The following is a 6,637-nucleotide window of genomic DNA, read 5'->3' as shown; positions in this document are numbered from 1 at the left end:
TCATCCTGAAGGATGTTGTATTGGACGGAACACCTTTTTTCTCAAGGAGCCTACAGCAAACTGAGCTAGCTTAAGCAACTGATCCCAACGAGGGGGCGATACCTGGGAGAAATGAGTGGCTGGGGTGTAGCCAGTGCTGGGGGAAGGGACTGGAACAGCGATATAGAATCCCAACGAGAGGGCGATACCTGGGAGAAATGAGTGGCTGGGGTGTAGCCAGTGCTGGGGGAAGGGACTGGAACAGCGATATAGAATCCCAACTCTTTCCCGCTCTGTCTCCACCTCCTGTTTGTTTTTCTCCCCATGACTGTGTGAAGGCTGTGATCCTGTTTCTCTGCTGCTCTTGCAGACAACTGCCCAGCCCCTCTTGTAGCTACTTGTTGCCTGGTGAGATTATGTCCTTAACATAGACAGCCCCCACCCTGCACAATAAATTAGGGACCAAGACCTTCATTTTGCTGACGGTCAGCCACACCACGCTGAGCTCCCAGAAGCCACTCTCAGGCCTTTTTCATGAGCCTGCCCCAACCCACCCCCCCACCAGCCACCAATCCTCAAGGCCAGCAACTAAAGAGCTCTCTTGTTTTGAGTCCTTCTCATACTTTGAATATCTGAATTTTCCTGCTACCAACTGGAGAAAGCGCTCTAGTTTTTGTTTGTTTGTTTTTGAGGTGGAGTCTCACTCTGTCACCCAGGCTGGAGTGCAGTGGTGCAATCTCGTCTCACTGCAACCTCCGCCTCCTGGGTTCATGCCATTCTCCTGCCTCAGCCTCCCAAGTCACTGGGACTACAGGCGCCCACCACCACGCCCAGCTAATTTTTTGTATTTTTAGTAGAGATGGGGTTTCACTGCGTTAGCCAGGATGGTCTCGATCTCCTGACCTCGTGATCCGCCCACCTCGGCCTCCCAAAGTGCTGGGATTACAGGCATGAGCCTCCATGCCCAGCCAAAGCGCTCTGTTTTTAAGGGGCTCATTGATTAGCATGGGCCCAATGAGTAGCCTTAATTGCATCATGAAATCCCTCTTGCCATGTAATGAAAACCATCATGAGTATGACAGCTCAGCATATCCACAGCCCTGATGATTAGGACAGGAAATCTCAGAGGAGACATTTGGCATTCTGCCTAGCACGGAAGGATATAGCCACGCCATTGGAGATGTGTCTCTTTTTCCCAGGGAGGAAACCTTTCCAAGGATATCCCAGCAGATTTCCCTGGGTCCCCTGGACAGAATTGGGTCACGTGGCCATACCCAACTGCCAAGGAAGATGGGAAAGAGAGTGCCTGTACCTTCAGCCTCTGTCACAACCTCTATAGGTTTGACAAGGTAGGAAGAAGGAGGAGGTAGAAGGTAGCCATTGGAAGGTCACAGCAGTGCCTGCTGCCCTTGCTCAGAGCAAGTGTCTTCCCTCCCTCTTTGTCCAACTCAGTTCCTTCCATTTGTAACGAGGCATTGATGCATTTACCTGTTTATTGTCTGTCTTTTTCATGACTGGTCTTTATCCATGGCAGACCTTCTAGGACACAGTACCTGTCACTTACAAATAAGGTCCTTAATATCTACCTCCCTCAAATACAGGAAGAAAGGGCTCTGAAATTTTGGTGGTGTCAGTTAGCCTTTGCTGCCTAACACATTATCCCTAACTCAAAGGCATGAAATAGCAAACGTGTTTTTAAATTTCTCATAATTTGATTGGTTGCTTGAATAATCTTCTTGCGTAGACTGGCTTGGCAGGGGCTGGCTGGTCTAGGATCGCCTCACTCACCTGTCTGGGGCCATCTCTGGGATAGCCAGGCCTGTCTCCGTGTGCTTGCTCTCATGGTGGTAGAAGGGTTTCCAGCAGCAGCAGGAGAAGGCAAACTTTAATGCAGAAGGATTTTTCAATCCTTTGCTTGTATTAGGTTTGCTGAAGTCCCATTGGCCACCCAAAGCAAGTCACATGGCCAAGCCAAGATCCAAAGGGTCGACAAACTCTAACTCTGGATGGGAGAAGCTGTTAGCATTGTGGCCATTTTTACCTCCAATGAGTTATTTTCTTCGGGGCAGAACATTGGTTCCTGGGGACCAAGTGAAATTTACAAGGTGCCCACTCTCCTTTCTCTTGAATGGAATAAAAGACAATTAAAAAGAAGTGTGCCCCAACCACTCCTTCATCCAGCCCTGATAAACATGGCTGCTAGGGACATGTGACCTACTTTACTAATTGCCTGATAAGAACCAAGAACACCCCAATGCATTTTCCCAGGATACGTTCAATCCCACATCCAATCACCTCGACTCTACAGAAGTTTTTCCATTTGGGGGAAAATCCATTTTATGCCAAAAGTTTTCACATCTCAGCATTCCAAAGTCACTATTGTTGACAACTAAACTAAACTTCTCACGAAATGCAACCTTATTTATCTGTCAGAGAAAAGGCATCCCTTTCAGACACCTTGACCACCTTTTCATCACAGTCTGCAGGCACCTGTCAAAATGTACTGTGCCTTATAAATATGTATAACGCCAGTTCTCATATTTTGTGCTAGGAGAGGATATCAATGCTACAATTAATTAGTCTAATTTGCATTCAAGACTATACATAATTAATTTCTTCATTAAAAGCTTTCAACATTTCTTTGCTGAAAGTGCAAAAGATCATTGATGAGGTTTGAAAAAGCAATTAACAATAAAATATGTCAATGCTGGAATGGGGAAATGGTAACAGGACAGCCCTGTGCCATTCAAAGCCAGGATGATCCTGTGACTTAGAGATATTTGTTTTTCACCATTTCTCTTCTAGTTTGTCATTTGCAGTAAAGAAAATTCTTCTCTTTTTATATTCTTCCTCCCTAGCTGCTCTTCTCCCTGATGTGGTGTCTATAAGCTGGCTCATCAGAAATACCTGACAAATGGATCATTCTCGCCTACATTTATGGTGTTCTGATGGGAAGACTACTGGGAAAAAATCAAGACTATTCCTCCTATAACCACTGCAATAATATTGATGGTAATAATAATATCATCATCATCGTCATGCACATTGATCAGGTGCGTGCTATTTCTCAGGCTGTAACAGCTCCTTATACATTATTTCTTTCTTTTTTTTTTTCTTTTTTTTGAGACAGAGTCTTACTCTGTCACCTGGGCTGGAGTGCAATGGCATGATCTCAGTTCACTGCAACCTCCGCCTCCCAGGTTCAATCAATTCTTGTGCCTTAGTCTCTCCAGTAGCTGGGATTACAGACCACTGCCACCATGCCTGACTAATTTTTGTATTTTTAGTAGAGTTGAGGTTTCACCATGTTGGCCAGGCTGGTCTTGAACTCCTGGTCTCAAGTGATCTGCCCGCCTTGGCCTCCCAAACTGCTGGGATTGCAGGCATGAATCAGCGAGCTTGGCCCCTGTATGCATTATTTCATTTAATGCTCACAAACAGCATTCTGCAGTTACTACTATTTCTAATTCTTACTTAACATGTTAGGACAAGGGTGGACAAATATGGCCTGTGGGCCAAATCCAGCCACACTCATCCATTACCCACAATGGCAGAGTTGCAAGTTGTGGAAAACACTGCATGACTCACAAAGCTGAAAATATTTACTATCTGACTCTAGTACTTTCCTGTTGCTGCTAATAACAAATTACCACACATCTGGTGGCTTAAAGCAACAAACTTATTATCGTACAGTCCTAGAAGACAGAGGATGGACATGGGTCTTCCCAGGTTAAATTCCCAGTGTGAGCAGGGCTGTGCTCCTTTCTGGAGGCCCTGAGGAAGAATCCACGTATTTGCCTTTCCCAGCTTCTAGACATTGCCTGCAGTCCTTGGCTTGTGGCCTCTTCCTTCATCTTTGAAGCCAGCAGTGGTTGATAGAGTCTTTCTCATATTGCACCACTCTAACACTGCTCCTCCTGCCTCCCTCTTTCTTTTAAAAGGATCCTTGAGATGACATCGGGCCCACCTGGATAATCCGAGTTAATCTCCTCATCTCAAGATTCTTAATTTAATCACATCTGCAGTCTCTTTGGTCATATAACAAAATGTATACACAGGTTCCAGGGAGCAGGACATAGACATTGGAGGGTTATTGACCTGCGACCCACAGGCCTTTTCCAGGATGTTTGCCAGCCCCTAGGTCAGGAAACTGAGATCCAGAGGGATTCTTTTAAAAAGTAAATCAGAACAATTCTCCCTCTGCTCCAAGCCCTCCGAGGGCTCCCTCCTTATTCAGAGTAAAGCCACATGCCATGCAAGACTCTCGTCAACCTGGCCCCCTACACCACACACCTCCCTGCCCTATTTTTCTCTTTCTCTCCTTCTTGCTTAATCTCCCTGAGTCACACAGACCTCTTTGCTCTGTCTCTCCATATGCTGAGCACAAGCCCACCCTAGGCCCTTTGCACATGCTGTCGGCTCAGCCTGGAGTATTTCTCTTCCAGTTAACTCTTTGGCTAACTCTTTCCTTTCCATCAGATGTCTGTCTAAATGTTCTCTTATCAGATAAGCCTTCTCTGGTGACCCTCTATAAAACAGTATCTCGGCCAGGCGTGGTGGTTCACACCTGTAACCCCAGCACCTTAGGAGGCCAAGGCAGGCAGATCACCTGAGGTCAGGAGTTCAAGACCAGGCTGACCAATTTGGTGAAACCCCGTCTCTACTAAAAATACAAAAATTAGCCGGGCATGGTGTGGGCGCCTGTAATCCCAGCTACTCGGGAGGCTGAGGCAGGAGAATCACTTGAACCCGGGAGGTGGAGTTTGCAATGAGCCGAGATTGCACCACTGCACTTCAGCCTGGGGGACAGAGCGAGACTCCATCTCAAAAAACATAACAAAACAAACAAACAAACAAACAAAAACAGTATCTGTCTCCCTCTCCCTAGCTCCTTAACCTGTTCTGCTTTTCCCCCGGCACTTCCACCATCTGAAATATTGTGCAAATGTGTTGATTCATTTGTTTAGTTTCCCTGCCTGCACTAGAATGTTCTGTAAGGACAGCAATTGGTCTGTTCTGTTCACCGTTGTATTCTGAGTAGCTGGAAAAGCGTGTTGAAGACTTCTACACCCAAGATCCTCAAGAAAACCTATTGATCATAGTTTTAGGGACTGAGCCCGGTGGCGTTAAGGCAGGTCTCACCTGAGGAAAAATGGTTTGGAATTGAAATGGTGGGCACACCTACATGAGGGTCTTGCAGCAGGTCTTGGTGAGGAAGCAATTTAGCTAGTTGACAGTCGTATCTTCCAGAAGCACATATCTCCTGCAGCGAACAAGTCTGTTAGTTTTGCTTGGTCTTCTTTGTTGTCTAACACAGATGCGGGGAGTTCTGTTGGCTTCAGTTCTCAAATGCCTACCTAGGGTAGAGTAGGTATTCAACTAACGTTTGTTGAAGAGATAGAATGAATGAACGAACAAATGGTTCAATGGATAAATGGTGGTGTGATTTATCCAGGGCTTCATAACTAGTGAGTAGAGGAACCAGGATTTGAATTGGAGGCTGCTTGACTCCAGCCCTAAAGCTCTTAACAGTTCGCTCACTCCAGTGTCCTGACATCTGACAGCCTCTTCCAGTGGAGGGTAAGGCAGTGTTTCTTCTCCTGCACCTACTTACATTTACTCACTGATATGGTTTGGCTCTGTGTCCCCACCCTGATCTCATCTCGAATTGTAATCCCCACCAGGGTGGGACATGATGGGAGGTGACTGGATCATGGGGGCAGTTTCCTCATGCTGTTCTTGTGATAGGGCATGACTTCTCACGAAATCTGATATTTTTATAAGTGGCAGTTTTCCCTGCTCTCTCTCTCTCTCTGGCTGCCATGGGAAGATGTGCCTTGCTTCCTCTTCTCCTTCCTCCATGATTGTAAGTTTCCTGAGACCTCCCCAGCCATGTGGAACTGTGAGTCAATTAAACCTCTTTCCTGTATAAATTACCCAGTCTCTGGTACTATCTTTATAGCAGTGTGAGAACAGACTAATACAGTTACCATTTACTTCTGAGCTATTGTCTTATTTAAAACTAAAAGACTGCAATTTTGCCGTATAACTGATGGGCAGTCAGGAACAGAATGAATCCTCAATAAATGCCAATTATTGCTGTTGTTGCTGTTAGCTGATTTCTGCATTGGTAAGGGCAGAGATGCTGCCCTGCCTCGATGGTGCCATCAAACCAGAAATCAGGAGGATCTGGTCTTGCCTCTGCTTCCCTCTGCATATCTTCTTCCTTCTTGCCTTCCCACCAATGCTTTGGTCTACAATGTGTCACAAGGGAATGTCCCAAGGGAAGATGGTGGCTCCATTCTCCTTTTCTGTCATTCAACAAATATCTATCTGTGGTCAACAAGTCACCCAGGAGAAGTCGACATTCGAGTACCTCCTCTTTTTCTTGAGGCACTCACAGCACATTTTCCCCTCCCAGTGGCCACTCATGGGAGGGAGAAGAAAGAGTAGACAGTTCTGTGCTCTCTGTGGAATGGGACAACTTCCTGATCAGAAGACTATAAATAAGTCTTTTGCCCCTCTAACCCTCCCTGTCTCAGAATTGTTACATGGACTAAATAATAGAAAGTATACAAAGAGCTTAGCCCAGTGCCTGCGGAGTAAACATTCCACAAAATAATAATGATCAGTATTATGACTATCTAATTGTGATCAT

Source organism: Pongo abelii, chromosome 21, assembly GCF_028885655.2.
Source record: "Pongo abelii isolate AG06213 chromosome 21, NHGRI_mPonAbe1-v2.0_pri, whole genome shotgun sequence".
In the NCBI taxonomy this organism is placed as follows: domain Eukaryota; kingdom Metazoa; phylum Chordata; class Mammalia; order Primates; family Hominidae; genus Pongo; species Pongo abelii.
Note: the sequence above shows the minus strand (reverse complement) of the source record.